Source organism: Pan troglodytes, chromosome 12, assembly GCF_028858775.2.
Source record: "Pan troglodytes isolate AG18354 chromosome 12, NHGRI_mPanTro3-v2.0_pri, whole genome shotgun sequence".
In the NCBI taxonomy this organism is placed as follows: Eukaryota; Metazoa; Chordata; class Mammalia; order Primates; family Hominidae; genus Pan; species Pan troglodytes.
Genome location: NC_072410.2, coordinates 19322520 through 19348937, shown reverse-complemented (window position 1 = coordinate 19348937; position 26418 = coordinate 19322520). Strand labels below are relative to the sequence as shown.

The 26418-nt window shown below is 36.2% G+C and overlaps 1 pseudogene; it reads left to right on the top strand.

The window, feature by feature from the left end:
- The first annotated feature begins 12641 nt into the window (after window positions 1-12641).
- LOC101057216 (cytokine receptor-like factor 3) lies at window positions 12642-14243 on the top strand (annotated as a pseudogene).
- The last annotated feature ends 12175 nt before the right edge of the window (window positions 14244-26418 follow it).

The following is a 26418-nucleotide window of genomic DNA, read 5'->3' as shown; positions in this document are numbered from 1 at the left end:
GAAATCAAAGAAGATCTAAATAAACAGAAAAGTATTTCATGTTCATGTAGTAGAAGACTCGATGTTGTTGAGTAATTCTGCTCAACTTTATCTATGTATTGAACACAATCTCAATCACAATTTCAGCAAGCTATTTTGTAGGTATCAATAAAATGACTCAATGCTTTACATGAAAAGGCCAAAGACTGAAAAATCCAATGACATACTGAATAAGAATAAACTTGAAAGAATCACACTATCAATTTTGAGAATTACTATAAAGCTAGAGTAGTCAAGAAAGAATTGGTATTGGTGAAATAATAGACATTCAGATCAGTTGAACAGAAGGGAGAGCCCAAAAATTGGCCCATACAAATGTAGCCCACTGATTTTTGATAAAGAAGTAAAGTTAATTCAATAAAGGGTTCCAGAAAATTTGGATGAACCTAGACACAGACCTCACACCTTTTACAAAAATTGTCATAGTAGATCACGGACTTAAATGAAAATGAAAAACTATAAAACTTGTAGAATAAAATAGAAGAAAATCTGAAAGATCTTGGGATTGGTGATGTGTTTTTATGTAGAATAGACTTCTTTTAATAATATAGCATCACTACTGGTGTATTAATTATAACAAATGTAATGTGAGATGTTTATAAGAGGGGAGATGGCTTGTGGGGTATATGGGAACTCTGTACTATCTTCACTATTTTTCTATAAATATAAATTTATTCTAATAAGTCTATTTTAAAAAATATAGGGAGCTGAATTCAATCTGAATTTTGAATAATATTGAGTGATTTTTTAATTTAGTATAGTATGTTCCATGACATATTTGAGGAATATTTGAAAAGTTGTTCCTTGTTTGTCTTAAGTTTGTATTTCTCTGGGCATGGACATCCTGTATTTTATGCTGCAATTTTTTTTTTTTTTTTTTTTGAGATGGAGTCTCTCTCTGTCGCCCAGGCTGGAGTGCAGTGGCGCGATCTCAGCTCACTGCAAGCTCCACCTTCCGGGTTCACGCCATTCTCCTGCCTCAGCCTCCCGAGTACCTGGGACTACAGGTGCCCGCCACCACACCCGGCCAATTTTTTGTATTTTTAGTAGAGACAGGGTTTCACCATGTTAACCAGGATGGTCTCCATCTCCTGACCTTGTGATCTGCCTGCCTCGGCCTCCCAAAGTGCTGGGATTACAGGCGTGAGCCACCGCGCCCTGCCAGCAATTTTTTTTTTAAAGGGAGCAAGTGAGTGGGCAGTGAAATAAGAGCTTATCAGTTAAGGGAAGTTCTAAAAAGGAAGCAAAGCATTTTACTAAGAAAGTCATTCCTTTGTTTTTCTGAAGCAAGTTCTTAGCTTGGGGAGGGGGTGCTGGGTCCTTCCTATATAGCTTATCAGCTTCTTGTTGCTTTTGAAGGGAGTTGTAAAGGTAGAAGTTTATTTTCAGATCAACAAGACTGTAGGATGCAAAGTGGGAACCAAATACATGGGGAGTATCCTCTAGAACTTAATCAGGAAATTCCAACAAAATATACAGCAGCCTTCTAGGATTGAATGGACAGTTATTCTAGTGAAGGTTTTAATTAAGAATGTCTATGCGTGTGAACATCTACCCATACTGAAATTTGTTTTCTTCTGATACTTACTTTCCAGAATTTCATACTGTCTAAGTAATAGGGAAAAATCTAGGTGTGTAACAGGGAAATGTCTCTGTTCTGGTACAGACTAAAGATTTTTCTCTTCATCTGGGTTCTCCTGATCCTCATTTTGTATGTATTACTGTTCTAGCATACACTTAACGCTGTTCCAGTCTACACTGTTCTATGCCCAAGTGTTCTTCTCATTATGAACTACAGAGAAATCCTAGTTCCTAGCTTCTCAGATTGCAAATCCTTCTAGTTCCAACTACTCTCCTCTAGTTCTGTCTATGACAGTACCACTGGTATCTTGGTTGTTTCTGAAATACACCAGGCATACTGCGGCTTCAGGGCATTGCTATTCGTTTGTGATATGCTCTGCCCCCATATATACACATAGTCCTTCTTTCAGCTGTTTTCTCAAAAGTCACCTTCTCAGCCAGGCTTGCCCAAGCCACACTATTTCATTGCACCACTACCCTGGGCATTCCTTTTCTATTCCTTTATACCTTATTTTTCATCTTTAAAAATAATGACTAGTAAACTTTAACTTTCTCTTATTATCTTCGTTATTTTATGTCTCACTAGCTGGTATAAACATTGCATGAGGGTTTCTTTTCTGTATCCTCAGTGTATAAAAGTGCCTCGCACATAGGAGGTTCTCCCTAAACATCTGTTGAATTGATGAATGAATTTTAAATAGCCCAGTTCTCATTAACTCATGGACTAGAATAACTATCAGTTACTGAATGTTCTAAAATAACATATATCTGTTTTTCCAACATCTGAACTTTCTAATGTTGCTTCTTTACCAAATGTCCAGTTTGTCTGTGTTCCACTGTGGCAAATGGGTGTGGGCTGGGTTGTCATAACCTGGAGCAGCTCCAGAATTCCCATATGGGAGAAGCTTAGAGGCAACAGTAGTAGAGGAGCTAACAAAGGAAAAATTCATTCAGAGAAACTTGTAGGAGGTAGGAAGAATTAAGTATGAAAAGATAATTTGGAGTTATATTTTGGAAAGTAAAATGTCCTTCATGTTACACTCACAGAACAACCATATGAGGGATCTACAAAAAGTTCACATAAAATGTATATTATGAGAAAACTATGCATGGATTTTGATGGGTTTTGACATATTTTTGCACCAAAATAAACTCGTACTAACTTGTTATAGCATAGCTGAACAGGAACTTGTTTGAGGCACTAAGAAGGCTAAGCCAGCAGTTTGAAAAGAGCACCTATCAGAACATGAATCCCATTAAATTTGAAGCAAGAACAAAATCAAATTTATGTTGAAGCTTGGGTTCAAGAAAGGTGAAATCATTGATGCTTTACAAAAAGTTTATGGAGACAATGCCCCAAAGAAATCAGCAATCTGCAAATGAATAACCCATTTTGAGAAAGGATGAGACAATGTTGAAGATGAAGCCCTCAATGGCAAACCATCCACATCAATTTGTGAGAAAAAAAAACTCACATCTTTTTCATCTTGTTCATGCCCTCGTTGAAGAGGACCACAATGAACGGCAGAAACAATAGCCAACACCATAGACTTCTCACTTGGTTTAGTTTACACAATTCTAACTGAAAAATTAAAGTAGATCAAACTTTCCACTCGAAAGCTGCCAAAACCGTTGTGACCAGATCAGCTGCAGACAAGAGCAGAACTTTCAACAAAAACTGTAAACAAGCTGGATCAAGATCCTGAAGCATTTTCTTCAAAGAACTGAAACAGAAAATGGAGCCTGGCTTCATCAGTACAATCCTGAAATCAAAAGCACAAAGCAATGGCTACCAAGAGGTGAAAGCAGTCCAGGCAAAGCAAAAGAAGACCAGTCAAGAACAAAGGTCATGGCAACAGTTTGTGTGGATGCTCAAGTTATTTTGCTTGTGAATGCCTTTGAGAGCCAAAGAACAATAACATCTGCTTATGATGAGGGTGTTTTGAGAAACTTAGCCAAAACCTTAGCAGAGAAATGCCCAGGAAAGCTTCACCAGAGAGATCTGCTTTGCCATGACAACGCTTCTGCTCATTCCTCTCATCAAGCAAGGGCAATTTTGTAGGAGTTCTGATGGGAAATCATTAAGCATTCACCCTGTGGTCCCGATTTGGTTCCTTCTGATCTATTTTTTGTTTCCAAACCTTAAAAAAAATCTTTAAAGGGTACCCATTTTTCTTCAGTTAATAATGTAAAAAAGACTATATTGACATGCTTAAATTCCCAGGACCTTCGAGTCTTTAAGGATGGGCTTATTGGCTGGCATCATTGCTTACAAAAATGTGTTGACCCTGATGCAGCTTAAGTTGAAATATAGGGTTTATATTTTGGAAATGTTTATCTTTTAATTCCATTTTTTCAACAAACTTTAAAAAGTTTCCTTGTAGAAGATTTTTAAGCAGGATGTGATTTTATCAAATCAGGATTTTTCTGGTGACAGGGAGGAGGGTGGATGGAGCATAGAGAAACAGGAGGCATGTGGGTAATGTTTCTATAACAGGATTAATTTATTTTAAAGGAAGAACATAAAGAAGTCAATGAGTTTCCATCTGGATTTTTCTTAGTTTGGAAATCTTCTCTAGTTTCTAACAGATTTTATCATGACCTTAGTGTATTTTTGAGTTAACAAGCCTTGATAGAAAATAAAAATCTACTCTAAATATTTAAAAAATATATTTCAAGTGGTGATGGAACATTTCCTTTGTCATAAGGACATTTTACCAATCTGCATAGAAATGCTTTAAGTCTTGGAGAATTTCCTCCGTTTTGTTGAGGCTTCTGCCATCTGCCTTTTGAATTTTGGTTATTAAGGTTGAGCAGCTTTGTGGCCTACTCAGATTGCCAACATCTGCCTCATTTATTTAGGCTTTTTATTTTTCTAATAGCCAGGGTGAATTGAGTTTTAATGGATGGTACCGATTTTAACTTTGCTTTCTATTCAAAAATAAACTTTTTTTATATGAATCTAAATCTCTCGCTCCATCCACTTGCAGGCAAGTAGGCATTTTGTAGAATGTAATTATTACAGAGGAGCGATGCTGTTTTTTATTTAGCACAATTTACCTATTGCAGAGCACAGCATACAGTTCTATAACGCATAATGATCATAATGGGCTACATAGACCCTCTCAGCCAGCTCTATTTTTGCATATGATTCATTTTAATTTCAGAGGCACAAAAGGGATTATGTCTCTATTGGAATGTCTTGAGTAAGCCCTACAGCAGGGGAGCTGTGATGTCATTTGTTCTATGAAAAGCATGCTTTCATCTATTATGGACTGAGTCTGAAATATAAATATAAGATACTGAGGGATTTTTTTGTTAGTAAACTGGTCATATGCATTTTTCTCTGTTAATAATCAGTACACATTTTCTCATGCAAATCACTTATTTCATAACTAAAATCCAGAAGTTGTATCTCAAGTTGCAAACTGATTTAAAGTCATCATCTCCAACTTGCTTTTGCAGGTATCTGCTAGCTATTTGTGACAAACTGGGCAAGGCATTCTGTGGTTTTACTTTTTTAATTTGGATCACAAAACTTTTGTCAAATTAAGACTCTAAATATGTTACTATGTTCAATTTCTAGAGGATTTTCTCGGTTTTATTGAAGTTATCTGTCTTCTGATTTTCATTTATTAAGATTAACTATACAAATTATCAAATTACAACAACAACATTGACGATGAGATTGTGGCATAAAAAGTAACTTGGTGTGTTAAAACCACTGGACAAATTAGAAGTTGTGGATTTGGGTTCTAAATCAAGCATGGACTAGCCATGTCATTAGTGCTTACCACCTAATAGTTAAGTTTCAGACTATCACATGCCTTTCAAAGGGTTAGATCTATGTCAATTATAGATGGATAAAATTAGAGATACTTATTATGGAAAAGAAAAGGTGCTTGTAAGAGACGAAAAAGATAAAAAAATTCAGATATTTACCAAAGAAAATTGGCATAGCAATAGCAAATATCATTACAAAACAAATTGAGAAACTTATAGTTCAAGCAAATAACTTGTGATCACATACAAAATTTGGAAAGCAAAACTGAAAAGTGTGATATTATAGATATTTTAAAGAGATAAATCTGAAATCAACAAATAGTATGTAGTCCGTACAAGTCACATGAAACATTTAAAGAAAATTTAGAAAATATTTACATACTAAGTCACAAAGAAAGTCTAAAAATTTCAGAGCACTGATGCAATGCAAGCCAGATTTTCTGATCAAAACTCAATTAAATTAGAACTTAACAACAACAATAATCATCACTCTAAACCCATTGTGATAACCAGGTTTTAGGATTGCCCTAACCATCCTTGACTTCTGTGATTCAGACTTTGTGTAGTCCTCTCCCACATTGTATCACAGTTGGTCTCTCTCACCAGGAGAACGTGACAGAAGTTATGGTGTGTTCCATCTGAAACTAGGTGATAAAGGGCATCACAGCCTCTGCCTTGATATCCCTGGGATTGCTGGCTGTGGAAGATCAGTAAGCAGCTCTGTGAAGACATCTACAGTGGAAGGAACTGAGGAAAGTGAAGGATGGGGTCTTCAGGCAGCAGTAATGTAAGAAAACCAGGATTGGATCCTGCCACTTCAGTTGTGTCTTCAGCAAACTGTAGCCCTGACAAACATTTTGACTATAACCTCATGAGACCCTGCACCAGCACTACCCAACTGAGGCACTCCAATATTCCTGATCTCAGAAATAGATTTCTATTGTAGATTATAAACATGTGTTGTTTTAAGCCACTAAATTTTGGAGGAATTTTGCTTTACAGCAATGGGAAAGTAACATATTCCTATACTTTTACAACTGATATTCTATTCCTAAGTAATTCCTGAGTATGATTGTTTTTTGACTTATTTTGTGGATTTGTGCCCCTGCCCAAATCTTATGTCAAATTGTGATCGCCAGTGTTGGAGGAGGGGACTGTTGGGAGGTGATAGGATCATGGTGGTGGATTTACCCCTTGCTGTTCTTGTGATAGTGAGTGAATTCTCACGAGATCTGGTTGTTTAAGAGTGTAGCACTTCCCACTTTCCTCTCTTCCTCTTTCTCAGGCCATGTAAGACATGCCTCATTCTTCTTCACCTTCCATCATGATTGTAAGTTTCCTGAGCTCTCCCCCGCCATGCTTCCTGTACAGCCTGTGGAACTGTAAGTCAATTAAACCTCTTTTGTTTTTAAATTACCCAGTTTCAGATAGTTTGTTATAGCAATGTGAGAAGAAACTCATACAGTAGATATTTCAAAAATTACATGAAAGTAATGATAAAAATACAGTTGACCCTTGAACAACATGAGTGTGAACTGCTCAGGTCCACTTATGCAGATTTTTTCCAACAAATATATTAGAAAAAAAATTGAAGATTTACAAGAATTTGAAAAAAATTTGCAGATGAAACAAGTGGCCTATAAATATTTTAAAAATTAAGAAAGCCTTCAGTATATTATGAATGCATAAAATATATGGAGATACTAATCTATTTTATCATTTACTACCACAAATATGCACAAATCTCTCATAAAAGTTAAAATTTATCACACTTACACACTTATAGACCCTACATAGTGCCATTTGCTGTCTAGATAAATGTAAATAAGGGTAAAAATGCAATATTAAATCATAACTGCATAAAATTAAATGTAGTGCATACTGTACTACTGTAATAATTTCATAGCCACCTCCTGTTGCTATTGCAGTGAGCTCAAGTGTTGCAAGTAACATGCAATGCTAATTATCTCCGTGTGAGCAGTTCAGCTCTCCAGTAAATTGTGTGTCACAGTAAAAAAGTGATATTGTTGTTCTCACATATATTTCATCATATTTAATGCAATACTGTAAACCTTAAATAAAACCATGGGACCCATACAAAGCACTGCTAGTGAAGCTGGAAGTGCTCCTAAGAAACAGAGATGTCATGCCACTACACAAAAAGGTTGAATTGCTTTATATGTACCATAGATTGAGGTCTGCAACTGTGGTTGCCCGCCATTTCAAGATCAAGGAGTCCAGTCTAAGGACCATTGTTAGAAAAGGAAATGTTGAAGCGGTTGTTGTACCTACGGCAGCAGGCACAAAACCCCTGCACTTTTTGAGGAATACCTTTTTATCTCATGTAGAAAATGCAACTTTTATGTGGGTGCATAATTGCTATAACAAAGGCACACCTGTATGATTCAAGAAAAAGTGAAGTCATTACATAACAACATAAAGCAAAAGAAAGGTCAAGGATCTAAAACTGGAGAAACTAATGGCAGCAAAAGATGGTTTGATAATTTTAGAAAGACATTTGGCTTAAAAATGTCAAGATAACAGCAGAAGTAGCATCTGCTAAACAAGAGACAGCAGAGGAGTTCCCAGATGCTGTTGAGAAAATCATTGAGATGAAAGGATATCTGCCTGAACAAGTTTCTAATGCAGAAGACAGTGCCCTATTCTGGAAAAACAAAATGCCACAAAGAACACTTATTAGTAAAAAAGAGATGTGAGCACCAGGATTTAAGTCAGGGAAAGACAGACTAACTGTGCTGCTGTGTACAAATACAGTCAGGTTTATGATCAGGACTGCCCCTTGTCTATAAAGCTGCTAACACCTGAGCCTGGAAGACAAAAGGTAAACAACAGCTGCCAGTCTTTTGGTGGTACAGCAAGAAGGCCTGGACAAGAGAATCCTTTTTTTCTGGACTGGTTTCATGGATATTTGTCCCTAAGGTCAGGAAGCAGTTTGCCAGTAAAAGACTGCCTTTAAATTTCTCTTCGTATAGAATAATGCCCATAGCAACCAGATCCCCATGAGTTCAACACTGAAGGCACTGAAGTGTTTTCTGTGTCCCCAAATGCAATGTCTCTAATTTATCTTATAGATCACAGGGCCACAGTATCTTTAAGACTCATTACACACTGTACTCTATGGAAAATATTATCAACACTATAAAGAGAACCTCGATAGAACATCATGAAAGTCTGGAAGGATTACACCATTGAAGATATCATCATTGTTATAGAAAATGCTGTAAAAGCCATCAAACTCAAAACAGTAAATTTCTGCTAGAGAAAACTGTGTCCAGATGTTGTACATGACTTCATAGCATTTACGACAGAGCCAATTGAGGAAATCATGAAGGAGATTATGGATATGGTGTGGGATAAAGGGTTTCAAGGTATGGATCTTGGAGAGATTGAAAAGTTAATGGACACCAAACCAGAGGAATTAACAGAAGATGACTTGATGAAGGTGAGTGCTCTGGAACCAGTGCCAGATGATGAGGAAGAAGATGACAAGAAGAAGCAGTGCCAGGAAACAAACTGATATCAGCCAATCTGGCAGGAAAGTTCTGATTATTCAAGACGGCTTTGGACTTGTTTCATGACATGAAGTCTACTATGATATGGGTACTGAACCTAAAACAAATGGTGGAACGATGAGCACCACATAGAAACACTTTTAGAGAAATGAAAAGGCAAAAAAGACAGAAATTACAATGCATTTCCTTAAAATTACACCAAGTGTGCCTGCCTCCCCTTGTACGTTCTCCACCTCTTCCACCTCTCCCACCCCGAGACAGAAGATGAATTCCCCCTCTTCTTCCTCTTCCTCAGCCTACTCAACATGAAGATGAAGAGGGTGAAGACTTTTATGATGATCCATTTCTACTTAATGAATAATAAATATATTTTCTCTTCTTTAGTATTTTCTTAATAAGATTTTCTTTTCTCTAGCTTACTTTATTGCAAGAATATAGAATATAGTATATAATACATATAATATACAAAATATGTGTGAATCATATGTTTGCATTATTGGTAAGGTTTCCCGTCAATAGTAGCTATTTGTAGGTATGTTGTTAGAAGTCAAATGTTATATAGGAATTTTTGACTGTGGGAAAGGTCAGCACCCCTAACACTTGTCTTGTTCAAGAGTCAATTGTATAGTGAATATCTATGCAACAACTAGCCATGTGTTTTTATAATAAATATTTTATTCAATATAAGTTTATATTTGTGGTCTCATTCTTTAAAAAATTATTGCTGGAATATTTCATAAGGCATAACCCAGAAAACATATTATTTAACCACAAATACTTATGTATTTATTTACAGATAAGGAATTAAAGATAATACAATCACAAAATCATTATCACATATAACAAAATGATCAATAATCCCTGATATAATATCTAGTTGATATTCAAGTTTCTTAGATTATCTACAAAAAATACCTGCAGCATGTTTGTATGAGATCGAAGCAAATCTATACATCATGACCTCTTTTGTTATTGTTGTTGTTGTAGAGAGAGGGTCTGGCTATGTTACTCAGGCTGGTCTTGAACTGCGGGGCTCAAGCAATCCTCAGCCACCTGAATAGCTGGGATTGCAGGCATACGCCACTACCATGCCCAGCATTCACAGACTCTTAAGTGTCCTTTAACTGATGGTAGTTTTCCTCCATCCCTGACCATTTTCTGTTTACTTGTTGAAGAAAATGTACTTGTTTTCAGTCAGAATTTCAAATATCTATTTGGCTGATGACTTTCTTGTGATGTCATTCCTCTTATTTCTATGTACCTTATATTGCCTGTCAGCTATTATTTGTGTCTTGGGACTTAGTTAGATTCCTGTTCATTTACAGTATGTGTGTGTGTGTTTGTGTATGACCATTGGTGGTGCTATACACTGTCTATGGCATTATGCAAGAGGGAATGTAAAAATGAATGGCCCGTGCTTAGTGACGATAAGATTAGTTCGTTGATTCAGGATCCATCAAGTATCCACCTAGCAGATCCATCCCTTACAAATTTTCAAACAAGAATTTCTCTAATGGTTTTAGCATATGTGGATTATCACTACCTAGACTTATGCATTAAGAATAGCAAAATGGTGAATTTCTAATTCTATCATTCCTTTTGCATTTATTGGCTCACACTTAATTTTAAAAATTTCCCCTACCAACTATTTGTTTACCTTGCAGCAAATATTCTACAGAAAAGGCATAATAAATACTTAATTAAGCATTACAGTTACTTACTGTTTAAAAAAAAATGGTGGGTGACCAATGAGTGTCTTCTATCTTTGGCCATTAGAAGCCCTTTCAAGTAGGTTGATGTATTTTTTTGTTTACATGATCTCAATATTTATTACTTTCTCTGTTTGATGGCGCAACTAGACACCCTATCTCATTTATATCTGTCCTGCCCCAAACCTAGAATCACCATTTCTCTAAGAAGTTATGGACACTAGGGATTTTTAGTATATTTAATTCTCTGTACCTGGAAGAATGTATATCAGCTCAATTTTTAACATATAGATATTAAAATGAGCAAATTCATATAGGCAACAGAAGTATAAACCATCTGTCTCTTACCTTTTTGTTTTTGACCTCAGAACTACCTGACAGTGAACCTATGGTGTTATTTCAGGTAACTTTTACAAATATATCACATCTCGTATGTAATTAACACTTATAATCTTCTTGATTAAAAGGCCAGTAAAATATATAAAATATTTAAATGATCTGTGTATAATTTTTCAACTTTTCCCTTAGAAAACTTTATTACTTCCCATGCACACAGAAACCTTACTTATTTTCCCCAGTTCATTGTAGTATGAAGACCAACTTTTACTAGAGATTAAAAAAGAAGTATGAATGCACTTTGTGTATTTATTTAAAAGCTGACTTTCTACACAATCTCTGAGATAGTTCTTTTTTTTTTTTTTTACTAAAATGAAAATGTAGTCAATGACAATCCAAATGCATATTACCCTGCTTTGTTCATGGGACCTTATACAAATGATTGACTATTTTTCCATTCAGAATTAAGGATTATTGAAGCTTGTGTAACAGGGACTTTGTTCTTCATAATTCATTTTCTGTTACTTGCTTATGCAATGAAGCATTATAATTTGCAGGCTATTACTTCACAGGACTTATAACTTCATTGCTTGTACAAAGGAAAGAACAAAGATGAGTCAGGAGTATATAAAACATCTCGCAGGTAATGAAAAAGCAAATCAACTTACATTTCCTGCAAATTGATAAGTAGGAAGTTTTTACTAATGAATCCTATAATTCTCACAATGCAGTGTTTATTTTCAGGGTTCCCTTCTAAGAAATATGATTGTATAAGGTAATTATTATACACTGAGATTAGGTTCCAGGTAAGCAAAACCCATAGTGAATTACTTCCATAAGAATTAAAGCAAAATATCTGGATATGCTCTCAAATTGCCACATCTCAATAATTTCAAATCCACTAACACTTTCAACAGACTCATTAAATTGTATTTGGAACGGAGCAGGTAGATTCATTTAAAAACAAATGAATCATTCTTCCCTTACAAATGTCCATCTTGGCTTTGATTAAAACAACTGAGACAGAATAACTTGTTGAACAAAGCCATAGCCATTCAAAAATGCTCCCAAGCAAGGCAAGTTAGTCAGGGTGAGTGAAAATCATCCACATTGGCATTCATTGCCCTCTTAGTATTTGGGATGTTGAAGGTCAAGAATCTGCAGGATGTCAAAGGCCTAAACATAACTTTTTCTTCTTAATCCTTACTTGAGTCAATAATGTAGGAATAGAGCATTTCCTACTTGGCACTATGATTTTGAACATTTGGCAAACTGCAAAAATGAAAACTGTGTATGGCTTGCTTATGAGGTGACTGTGGAATAGAGGAAATCTATACATGAGGCACATATGTAGAAACCAGTATGCAAAGAATCAATATAATGAGGAGTGAAAAAGAAACAACAACTAGAGATTTGGAAGATATTAAATAAATACTATCAATAACTTTATGCCAATAAATTTGAAAAATTAGATAAAATGGAAATATTCCTAGAAAAATATAAAGTAAAAACAAAAAAATAAAAAATAAAAATACAAGTTCAGCAAAAAACAGGAAATATGCATAATCCTACAGTCATTAGTATACTTACATCAGAAGATAAATATCTTCCCATCAGAAAACCCCAGACTCAACAGTCGGGAACCTGCTCTAGCAGCTGCATGAGGCAGGCGATGGAGCTGGAGCCTGAGCTGCTACTGCAGCAGGCCCTTGAGAACGTGGAGGTGGTACAGAACTACTGGTGGGAGCTGGGTCACCAGCTTGAGGGGCTGTGGGAGGCATAGAGATCAAAGAGAGTGCATCACAGACAAGCGATGTTCTCAAACAGCATTTTCATGATTTAAAGGGATCCCATGGGAAGCTCCTGGATGAGCGATTGGTGACCCTTTTGCAAGAGGTTGGCACCATTAAACAGACCATTAAACCACTAGATGATTGCCAGAAGCTCATAGAACACAGAGTTAACACTCCAGAGGGCTTAGTCCAAGAAGGTGAGATTGCCATGCTTGGTGGTGTAGAAGAGAATGAGAAACTGTGGAGCTTTACCAAAAAGGCCTTGCACGTTCAGTTGGACAGCATACCAGAAGTACCTTTACTGGTTGATGTGCCTTGTTTATCTGCTCAGCTGGATGAGTCTATTCTTAACATCATGAAAGACCACATTCTTAAGCATGGAACAGTAGCATCTCGCCCACCAGTACAGATAGAAGAACTGATAGAGAAACCTGGAGGCATCATAGTACAATGGTGTAAGGTGGATGATGACTTTACGGCACAAGGTGACAGGCTCCAGTTTCGTAAATGTACTTCAAATCATTTTGAGGATGTATATGTAGGTTCCGAAACTGAATTCAGAGTATTGCACATAGACTCCAACGTTGAAGATCATTTCAGAATCTGCACCCGAAGAGATGGCTGACAGGAGCAGAGTCCTTGGAGTGTCCCCCAGATAGTTCATTCCATATTGGAGCCTCATGAGTGGACAGCTGGTTTTGAGAGGAGCAGTGTGAGCAATGGAAGAAATACGTCATGCCGGAACGATTCTAAATCTTCAGGTGTTCTCAACTCCAGAGCTCCAACTTATCTTTCTGGGCAGACATTAATATTTAGAGTTGAAACTGTGGAACTACCAGACAGAAGAGACTGTATAGGAGTGTGCCATAAAAACGGAATGTCGGCCGGGCACGGTGGCTCACGCCTGTAATCTCAGCACTTTGGGAGGCCGAGGCGGGCGGATCACGAGGTCAGGAGATCCAGACCATCCTGGCAAAGACGGTGAAACCCCATCTCTGCTAAAAATACAAAAAATTAGCCAGGCGTGATGGCGGGCGCCTGCAGTCCCAGCTACTGGGGAGGCTGAGGCAGGAGAATGGCGCGAACGCGGGAGGCGGAGCTTGCAGTGAGCGGAGATCGCGCCACTGCAGTCCGGCCTGGGAGACAGAGCGAGACTCCATCTCAACAGCAGCAACAACAAAGGCGGGATAAAGCTGTATGCATTGGTAAAAATGGTGCATTTTTGTAAATGGAAAAGAAATGCCTCATCAGTTACCTGCAATTATTTCTGAGTCCACTGTCATATTTGACATTGAAGCTGTGACTCTAGGAACCACCAATAATAATGAAGGCAGAAACGTCAAGCTAGAGTAACTCTTAGTCCAAATCACAGAGACGTGATTTTTGATTGGTTACTTGATCAATCTTGTGGTTCTCTTTACTTTGGATGCTCTTTTTTCTATCCTGGATGGAAAGTGTTAGAGTTTTAGATGTTCGGGTGCTTGGGTTTGCATTGCAGGATTTAACCTAGCTGTCCTCAGCCCAGTTTAGTTGTAATTCATTTTTTAAAAAAAGTTGAATTAATCTCTCACTTAGGCCATTGGAAATGGAAAGTGTTTACTGGATTCATTTTGTAATATTTTAGCAAAAAGAGACTTCAATGTTGTGGACAAAATCGTGTAATTCAGTCAATTTTATTTTTAGCATGCTGGTAACTAAAGTTTCACATCATAATAAAAATAAAATTGGCTTCAAAAGTATGAGAAGACATAGAAATTCCTATACCCTTCCACTGTACTTCATAAAGTTGGTTATTAGACCAGGAAAACTTAATGTAATATTATTTAAATAATCATCATGAAGGATCCAAGCCCATGTAAATCTTTAGAATTAAACAAGAGGAACAACCCAGATAGAAGATGTGTAATATGCAACCACTCATTTGCTGTCCACATGAATGTGTTGGCTGTGCTCTCCATGTTCAGGTATTTGTAAGCAGTGTTGACTTTTATCCCATTATAATTTTTGCATTTTTTAAAATGCGTGAGCAAATGTCTGTAGTAGGCAAGTATTATCTTGTTTTTTTCATTGCAATTTGATTCAAGATAGGCTACAGTATTTTTACAGGGTAAAACTACTCGTGGAAGTTGTATGCACAGCACTGTTAGCCATTTATCATGTATGTCATATGCACATGTGTGTATCCAGCTTGTGACATGCATTTTACTCTTTGTAGGGTGTGAGCTGCAGTCCAGTTTAATGTCAGTTTGAGAAATGAGGTCTCTTAGTGGACAAACAAAAATAAGGTAAATACTTAACCTATTTTTTTGAAAACCTAAATTTGTGTGTAAAATATTTATTTGAAGGACTTGCTTTATATGTAAAAGTAATTGTCTTAGCTTGCTATACCAGCTTACAGATTTTATTCTAGTGTGAATTATTTGTTTCATTTTTACCAGTAGTTAAAACATAGAAAAGCAAGTATGATATTTTTGTAAGATAATTTATTTGGGGATTCATGAACCCTGTTAGACAATCATGACCTTTTTTCCTTATCTTTTGACATATAAGTACTTGCTCACAGAATCCTCCAAGAAGTTCTCATCCCAAGGTAGATGTCCCCACTGAAACAGGAGGTCTCAGGTGGCTCATCTGAGAATCACAGTCATAACTAGGATGGGACATTGCTGTTGGCAATTTGCCAATGAGTGCAAGTGACTGAGGCAAAACCTAAGGTAGCTGGGAAAACCAAGACACTCAGAGATTTCCAAACTTCTCAGTGAGAAGATCATGCCTCACACTGATGAGAAACCGACAGGAATAGAATATGAATTATTCTGGACAGGTGTTCTTGAACTAAAGGACAGAACTGGTCCAGATACTAGCGGGGGACAAAACAGAAAGTACTAAAGAAGTGGCTAGAAGAAAGATTATGTTTTTAATACTTAATCATAGCGCATCATAGAAGTCCTATAACCCAGAAGCTAGAGAAGTGTCTTGAGCCACACCTACATTCCTAAAACTATAGGAAAACTAATTTCATTTAAATATGAGGATAAATTAAAAATTTGAGTTTGAAAAATTACGAATATATAATTTTTAAAAAAGAATAAAGGTAACCTGAGAAAACATGCATAAAAATGTGGCTAAAGCGTTTAGTGAAAGTAAAACCTAATGAGACAAAAGGGCTTAGGGGAAATTTAAAAGATGAAACAAACCGTGAAACATCCTCCTACAAATACACACATGATGTATTTCACAACAAAAATTATGAAATGAATAGTTGGTTTATAACTTGGATCTCCCAATAGTATGATTGTCATGTAGGTCTGAAAAATGAAATTGGTTATGGCCCTTCCCTTCAAAAAAAATTAATATTCTTCTTTTTAAATTATAAAATGAAGAGTATTTTCTCTTTCTCCTTTTTCCCCATGACCCATCATGAGTGGAAAAAAACATGTTGAAATTTGGAAAATTGAGGATATAAAAATGCTCCCTAAAAGTCCTATTTTGTCTTCAATTTTTACTTTTAGGATCCTTTTCTTACTCTTTTTCATTCTTGCTTCTCTTTTCTTTGTTTTAATGAGTACCCCTTTTATTAATACCCATCTTAGAATTCCAATAACATCAATATCATTATTAAGCAAATGATTTAAAGCATGTAAAAATATGAAATTGTGAAATACTTGTTTTAAAATCATAACTATGCTCTATTCTTTGCTTGTTTGTTTTTTTCCAAGAAAGGATTTGTATTCTTTCTTACTATTGAATGTGAATCTACAACTACTTCAGATAAACAATATCTTAAAATAAGAAAAAGTAAGACTGGTGAGGTCCAGACTGGCCTTTGAGCTGTAATTTGTGACCCCTGTTCTAGAAGTCTATTATTTAAGCTTCTACTTTTACATCTATAAACGATCTCAAATAAATTTTTATGTCTTGCCCAAGGTAAAGAGGTTCAAATATTTTTATAACATGGCATCACTTCTTTGCACAATATATGAAAAAACTTTCTCTCAAAAAGAAGATATTCAAATGACCATATGAATATATCACATGGAAATTTGCTCCACATTATGAGAAATGAGAATAATGCAAATTAAAACCACCACCCTAAACCATCACTGCATACTACTCAGAACAGATAAAATGTAAACTGCGGATATGGGGTGGCTACATACTTTGCATGAATGTATAATGGTACAATGACATTGGGAAAAACAGTCTGTCAGCTTCAGACAAGATTAAACGCATCCTTTCCTGTGTCCTAGCAATTCTACTCATGATACACAGGCAAGAGACATGAGTAAACATGTGCACTAGACATGCGCAAGAGTTTCAAACTGAACTTGACCTAAATGCCGTTCAATAAGAGAATGGATAAGCAAATTCCAGTGTGTTCACACAATGGGGTCCTATGCAGCAATAACAAAGAATAACACAAGTTTTAATGTATAAGTATGACCAATACATATAATATGTATGACAAACATTTTATGTAGTTATATGACAACATTTGTATATATGTATATGTATGACACATATAAAACATGGTTGAATGGTAAGAACATTATGTTGACTGAAGGAGAGCAGATGTAAAACAGTGCACAGTATGCGCCTCCATTTATAAGAAATTCAAGAGCAGGTAAAACTATGCTGATTATTTTTGAAGAATTTGGTATTGACACAAAAATCCTATAGAAAAATCTCCTGGTGTTATGGAAATGTGCTATATGTTTATCTAGAGGGTGATTTACTGGGTATGTACTTATGTATGGCATTACCAAGCTTTCCACTTAATAATTGTGCACTTTACTGAATGTAAATTGTCTCTTAATTACAAAAGATGGCATCAATGGGGCAAGAGTGTGGGGACATTATTGAAAGGGTTTTTTTTTTTTTTTTTTTTTTTGAGACAGAGTCTCACTCTGTTGCCCAGTCCAGATTCAAGTGATTCTCCTGCCTCAGCCTCCCAAATTGCTAGGATTACAGGTGTGCACCACCACACACGGCTAATTTTGTATTTTTGGTGGAGATGGGGTTTCATCATGTTGGCCAGGCTCCTCTCGAACTCTTAACCTCAGGTGATCCACCCGCCTTGGCCTCCCAAAGTTCTGGGATTATAGACATGAGCCACCACTCCTGGCCAGAAAGGTTTTTACTCTGACAAACTAACCAATAGAAAATATCTGAGACTTTCTTTACTCTTTTATTTATTTCTTTTATTTTTTTGAGACGGAGTCTCGCTCTGTCGCTCAGGCTGGAGTGCAGCGGCGCAAACTCGGCTCACTGCAAGCTCCGCCTCCCGGGTTCACGCCATTCTTCCACCTCAGCCTTCTGAGTAGCTGGGACTACAGGCGCCTGCCACCAGGCCCAGCTAATTTTTTGTGTGTTTTTTAGTAAAGACGGGGTTTCACCGTGTTAGCCAGGAAGGTCTCAAGCTCCTGAGCTCGTGATCCGCCGGTCTCAGCCTCCGAAAGTGCTGGGATTACAGGTGTGAGCCCCCGCGCCCGGCCGAGACTGTTTACTTTCTAGAAAAAGTAATTTATTATTTATTTAAATTTAAGTAATTAGGTCATTCATTCATTCATTCATTTAACAGATATTTATTTTGCACCTGCCAGATGCTGGGTAAGTTTTTAGCACATAAGACAAATTATCCTTTTGAAAAATTTCCAGTATTGAAAGACATTTTATCACTCTAATTTTTTTGTACAATTTATCACTTTTACTATATTTTAATACTAAAGTAAATACTTTTATTAAATTTCTTTGATTTATACTCCAGATTTAAGGAATCCTGAAGATTTCTAGTTCTAATCTGTTATTATGAGGTTTATATTAACTTCCAACACTCTCATTTTTCCTCATTTCCGTTTCCCTCCGATAGCTTCAATTCCCACTTTTAGCCTGTATACAGTATTTCTCTCTCTTTCTGGTCCAGTGCCACTTATATTCCCATTTCCATCTCACTATCTTCATGACTTTGTATCTTCTTGAACCTCTTGTCTTTGCTGAAAGGAGCTAGATACACACACACACACACACACACACACACACACACATAAATTATAACAGCCATGGAATAATGCAGGATCACAATCTAAACCATTTTTTCTCTTATTGCTTACAACACTTTTATATTGTTAGTAAAATTTAAAAAAAACTACTTAAAAATATAGGTTCTAGTTAGTAGTGAGTGACAAAACCGTCTTTTTCTTTTGTATTCAGTACTTTTTTTCTTGGTTGTTTTATATGATTGATCTGTATATAGTTCAGACCTGAAGACAGAATATATGATTCCTCTCCAGTCTCAAAGCCCCTGTTTGAATGGCACTTTATTTACATTAGCATTCCTAATTACTTAATGACCAATCAGATATGGTTCATTGCTGGTAAGTGTAGAAACATGTTGTCTGAAGGATGTAGTTTAATTAGTATACTTCTAAAAACATGTCCCTCATGACCATTGGATGTAATCAGTATTTTATGTATTTAACTGTGAAATTCATATTTACTCAGCAGGCTAGAGAATAGCGTTTAGTTCTTAAAGCTGTTTAATAGAGCATAGTTAGATTTTTAAAGGAGCCTGCAAAATCTTTTAAAAAGTAGGTTACTTAAAAAAAAGTCAGCAGTCCAATAAAGTAGTTATTACACTTAAATACTAATATCATATTCATAAAACAGTAAAAGAGGAATAGATACATGAAGAAGCTCACAGTAATTTGTCCCTTAATGACATAGGTAAAAGAATCTCACATTCATCTAAGCCATTGAGATTATTTAGACATTTTTACTCTTAATTAAAGATTTTGAAAATGACCTAATTTCTGACATAACCGATGATTTCTATTTTTCCTCCTACTGCTTATTCATTACATGACAAACAAATGAGATATATTTTACTTTCAGAAACACTCAACTCCTGGCCTGCACTGGATGGTGGAGGATGATAATTGTTTTTCCAAGTAAGTCTTTTCCTAATATATTTTTCATGGATTGTCATTTATTTTGGGTGTATTTTTTTTTTTGAGATGGAGTCTTGCTCTGCTGCCCAGGCTAGAGTGCAGTGTCATGATCTCAACTCACTGCAACCTCCGTCTCCCAGATTCAAGCAATTCTCCTGCCTCAGCCTCCCATGTAGCCAGGATTACAGGTGTGCACCAACACACCTGGCTAATTTTTTGGTATTTTTAGTAGAGAGAGGTTTTCATCATGTTGGCCAGGCTCGTATCAAACTCCTGACCTCAGGTGATCTGCTCACCTCAGCCTCTCAAAGTGCTGGGATTACAGGCATGAGCTACTGTGCCCAGCTTGGATTGTCATTTATACTTGACTTCTGAGAAGCACCAAATTTTTTAACTTGGGGGAGTCACTTTTATACTTAGTATATTCAAGAATATTAGTTTGCAAGGATTTGACAACTGATAATAGATGATACTGTGAGCAATAATCATTGCCTAGAGCTTTGTAGTATGCCTCCTCGTATGATCACTCATCATTCATTATCCAGGTTTTGATTCGAATATGAATCAAACAGTCACCAAAACAGATGCCTCAGGGGTACTTCATTTGCTTTATGTTCAGGAATCAGTCAACAACTCAGAAATTGATCCTAGAATTTTAGACATTTTCTCACTCAATTCCTTCATACACTATTTCAGGAGTACACAGGCAATATCTTCATGGCCATCTCCCATTTGAGGTACTAATAGCAGTGATAATATTGTCAATGTTACTGTATCAGTCCTATGATTATCAATATTATAAATCAAGTTTTCTCAGCCTGGCACAGTGGCTCACGCCTGTAATCCCAGCACTTTGGGAGGCTGAAGCAGGTGGATCAGTTGAGGTCAGGAGTTCGAGACCAGCCTGGCCAACATGGTGAAATCCTTTCTCTACTAAAAAAATAAATAAATAAATAAAATAAAATAAAATTAGCCAGGAGTGATGGTGGGTACCTGTAATCCCAATTACTCGGGAGGTTGAGGCAGGAAAATTGCTCGAACCTGGGAGACGGAGGTTGTGGTGAGCCAAGATAGTGCCACTGCATCCCAGCCTGGGCAACAGAGAGAGACTCTGTCTCAAATATATCAAGTCTTCTTATGTACCAAATATTTTTATAATCATTTTACATGCTTGGACTTGTTTATTCTATAGAGCTATCTACTGAATTAAATATTCTTATTTCCATTTTCCAGGTAAGAAAATCAAAATATTGAGACATTTAATACCTGTCCTGACCATCATATATAATTAGTAACTGATGAAACCTAGATTTAATAAACCCTTTTAGAAGTCATAAATAGAAATTTTTGGAACTTTAAGAAATGAAGATGGCAAATACATTTGCAAAGTTACTATCTATGTTTAGTCATTACAGTACTAGAAACACCTAAGGTAATGTGTTTTAAACAAAATATGAAAATACACGTAAACACTTCTTGTAATACTTTTTCTACAAGTGAACGATGAGTTTATTTTTAGCTTTTTCTTTGCATTTCCATGATTAGAAGTCTAAAGACAGGTTGAGGCACACCCATCTTTCCAATAGCCTTTTTCTAAGCACATATGAGGAAAGGACTTTCGGCCTAGGCTTAGGTGTCATGGATGTAGGCCTCTAGGAGCCCTCTCTATCTGGTGAGGTCACTTTGATTACAGTTGCTGATGTTGTACTTATTGCCTTGCTGAAGATTAACCTCTCCATTTTTCTTCAATATCTAGTTACAAACAGAGATACAGAGTATAGGACTAGTATTTGTTTAGGTTTAAAAAGAGTATTTTCTGCAAATGTAATTAAAGGTAGGTTTCTTTTTTTTATATTTTTGTTTTATGTTTGGGGTGCATGTGCAGGTTTGTTACATAGGCAAATGTGTGTCATGGGGGTTTGTTGTACCTATGATTACATCACCCAGGTATTAAACCTATTACCCATTAGTTATTTTTCCTGATCCTCTCCCTCTGCCTACACCCGTAGATAGGCCCCTGTGTGTGTTGTTCACCTCTGTGTGTCCATGAGTTCTCATCACTTAGCTTGCACTTATAAGTGAGAACATGTGGTATTTGCTTTTCTGTTCCTGCATTAGTTTACTAAGTATAATGGCCTCCAACTTCATCCATGACCCTGCAAGGGACATGATCTCATTATTTTCTATGGCTGCATAGTATTCCATAGTGCATATGTACCACATTGTCTTTATTCAGTCTACCATTGATGGACATTTAGGTTGATTCCATGTCTATGCTATTGTGAATAGTGATGCAATGAACATATCTGTGTATGTATCTTTATAAGAGAACAATTTATATGCCTTTGGGTATATACCCAGTAATGGGATTGCTGGGTCAAATGGTATTTTTGTTTTTAGGTCTTCGAGGAGTTGCCATACTGTCTTCCACAATGTCTTTTACACTCCCACCAGCAGCGTATAAGCATTTCTTTTTCCCCACAACTTCGCCATCTGTTATTTTTTGACTTTTTAATAACTATTCTGATTGGTGTGAGATGGCATCTCATTGAGGTTTTCATTTGCATTTCTCTAATATCAGTGATGCTGAGGTTTTTTCATATGATTGTTGGCCATATGTATGTCTTCTTTTAAGAAGTGTCGAGCAACTTCAGCAAAGTCTCAAGATACAAAATCATTTTGCAAAAATCGCTAGCATTCCTATACACCTATACAATCAAGCGAAGAGACAAATCATGAACAAGCTCCCATTCACAATTGCAACAAAAAGAATAAAATACCTGGGAATACAGCTGACTAGGGAGGTGAAAGACATCTACAATGAGAACTAAAAACCACTGCTCAAAGAAATCAGAGATGACCCAAACAAAAGGAGAAACATTGCATGCCCATGCATAAGAAGAAGAAATACTATTAAAATGGCCATGCTGCCCAAAGCAATTTATAGATTCATTTCTATTCCCATTAAACTACCATTGACATTCTTTAGAGAACTAAGAAAAACTTTCTGAAGATTCATATGGAACAAAAAAGAGCCCAAATAGCCAAGGTAATCCTAAGCAAAAAGAACAAGGCATAATGGTACCCAACTTCAAACTATACTACAGGGTTACAGTAACCAAAACAGCATGATACTGGTAAAAGAACCGACACATAGACCAATGAAACTGAATACAGAACCCAGAAATACAACTGCACACCTACAACTATCTGATCTGTGACAAACCTGACACAAACAAGCCCCAGGGAAAGAATTCCCTATTTAATAAATGGTGCTGGGATAACCGATTAGCCATATGTAGAAGATTGAAACTGGACTCCTTCGTTAGGCCATATACAAAAATTAACTCAAGATGGATTAAAGACTTAAATGCAAAACCCAAAACTATAAAAGCCCTGGAAGATAATCTAAGCAACGCCATTCTGTACATAGGAATGGGCAAAGATTTCAGGAAGGAAACCAGGACAAGAGGCTTTATTTTTTAATGTGTAATGTGATGTATTGACAGTTCTCTAAAACCTGGCACCATAAGGTGTCATGCAGTAGCGAAATTAGCCCAAATATTTGGTGTCAGACTCGGGCTCAATCTCCAGCTATACCAAATAGTATATGCAAAACTTTGGACAACTTGTTACACTGTACTAGATATATTTTTCTTTTATTTTTCTCTGTTTTTTTTTCTTATCTTTTCTCTTTTATTCTTATAAAAAAGGCATGGAATAATATACCTTTTATAAGGATTAAATTAGATTACATTGATAAAGTACATAACAAAGTTCCTGTCACTGAATATGTTTTCAAAAACTGACAGATACAGTGAGTGATACCTTGCATTGTGATCTGATGGAAGAAAGAGAAACCTTGGCCTCATTTTGATTGAATTAAACCAACCAATAACTGCAAGGAAAATTCAGTCAAATGGACATTTTAACATGCTGTTGATCAAACATGTGATCTCATTGGCAACAAAGAAAAACTCGTGGAGAATATACAACTTCAAAATTTCTTCCATCAACTCAAGAAAACACAGTTTGTTAATAAGTAGAAGTTTCATGTTTTCTCAATTATTCTTGTGGATTCACTAACAGGCCAAGCAAAAGGATATATGTCAATGGATTCTGAGGCAAATGACCACAAAGTAGCCCTCCACACATATATTTGGTACTCCCAAGCAGAATGAAGTCCCGACCACCACAATAAAATGCATTTGCTAAGAGGGTTTTAGCATACCTCAAACTCTCCTGATTGCTCTGGAAACTGGTTTAAAACCTGCCTGTGTACAGGTGCAAGTACTTGGTAAAAACATAATTTGTGAGATTGAGCAAGCCAAAAGTCAAGCTGCATCCAGATATTCCAAGAATTATACATTTTATTAGACGAAATCAACTCAGATTTGTCTGACATCTATTCCTGACAGCAAATATGTATGTTATTTCTATGCAGTTAATCTAAAATCACTTAACATTACTTAGATTCGATTCAAGTCTTCTCCTCTTACTTTACTCATATAATGACTACAGTGTGAGTTAGAGCTTTGCAGGGGTACACACACACACACACAGACAAGACACATTATATTAGTGTGTTTGAGTGTGTGTATTTCTAAATAGGCTTAAATTCACATATTCTTGGTTAATGATGTGAAATGTTTTATTTATAAATTTTTCCATTGATACAGCCTGGATCAGTTGTTCTTAAACTTTAATGAATATAAATGTTACCTAGGGAGCTTATTTTAAAATGTAGATTCCTGAACTACACCATGAAAATGCCAATTTTATTAATCTAGAGTAAGGCCCAGAGATCTGCATTTTAATAAGCATCTTTGGCGTTTCTGATTCAAGAGGTCTTTGACTTCACTATAAGAAACAGGGCTCTAGAGGGTCTAGGATTTTTGTTTGAATTTGTCTCAATGATTAGTTAGGAGAACACATAGAATTACTTTAAACCTGCAATAGCAGACAACTTGATTTAGTTTCAACACCCTCGTTATGTAAAGGAGGAATACAAAGCCCAGAAACATGCAATGATGCAATATTAGTTAAAATAATAGCTAATATTTGCAGTGTGTTACCAGACACTGTGTAAGTACTTTGCCTTTATTATCTTATTATTCTTTAATAATCATATTATTATCCCTATTGTGTAGATGACAGAACCAAAAATTAAAGAGCATACATCGCTTTCTTCAAGTCACAAGACTAATACATTTGGAGTTGGCATTGAAACATGGGCCATCAGAGTACACAGTAAAAGAGCAACAACAAAAGTAATAATAACAGTAGAAATAAACCAACATTTGCCAAGTGCCCATTATGTACCAGACTCCCTGCTAAGTTTTCTATGTGGATTAATTTCGTTTTCCTCACTTAACTCTACAAGGGTGGAATTATAATTATTCCCTCTTTATGGATGCAGAAACTGAAACTAAGAGAGAATAAGTAACTTGCTCTACATCATACAGAATGAAGGAGCTTGGTTATGAACTCCAGGGTTTAGCTGTAAAGCTCATTCTCTTAGCCCCTAAGACAAGAGTTTGAAATTGCTTGACTTCCAGTTCAGTCCTCTTTCCAGTACCACAGATAACTGAAAATATAGAGTAGTGTCTTACCAGGACCCAACAGGAAATGCATTATTGGCATCGATGTATAAACATGTATATGAATGATATGGTTTGGCTTTGTTTCCTCACTCAAAGGTCATCTTGAATTGTAATCTCCACATGTTAAGGGAGAGACCGGGTGGGAGGTGGTTGGATCATGAGGTCGGTTTCCCCCATGCTGTTCTCGTGATAGTGAGTGAGTTTTCATGAGATCTGATGGTTTGCTCACCACTCTCTCTTTTCCGCTGCCATGTAAGATGTGCCTCTTCCCCTTTTGCCATGATTGTAAGTTTCCTGATGCCTCCCCAGCCCTGTGGAACTGTGAGTCAATTAAACCTCTTTTCTTTATACATTACCCAGTCTTGGGTATGCCTTTATAGCAGTGCGAAAGCAAACTAATACTACGAACATGTACATTTATGTATCATTTAGGATTCTTTTTTTCTTTTTCCTTTTTAGCAATTGCAAGACATTTAGGATTCTTAATTGCATGTAACAGAAATTGATTGGAACTAACTGAAGCTGAGTGACAGTTTACATGAAGGATCTAGAGGAAGAAGATATAAAACACATAATTATTAATACATAATAGATGAACTCCTTTGTCATGGCAGAATATTTAAGCCACTGGTACATCTGCCATGAATGAATGTTAAACCAAAGATTAAAAGTGCTAAGCAGGAAGATGTCAGTAGCCAAGGATGTGTCAATTGACTGCATTTTACCCTGCAAAGTGTGGGAGAGAATGCACCTGCCCCTGCCTCTTTCTGTGGAGTATTCTTCCAATCAGAACATGGTTGGGTCTTGGTGGCCGAGGAAAACAAATGTCCTGCAGCAATTATCCATAAACAAATGTCTCAATTAGGAACACTCAACAAGGTGATTTCTGACATAAGCCGATACTTTAAGGAAATTTCTTGTAGTTTAGCAAAAAGCATTGAAATATTTTGAGTGAAATATAAATGAAATGTAGCAACATTATGTTTTATGTTTATAAAATTTTAAAATTTGAGGCAATTATGTCATAAAAGATAAATTAAATTGAATTGTTGAAGCAGAGAGTCAAAATTTAGATGACTTGACCTTGTATTTGT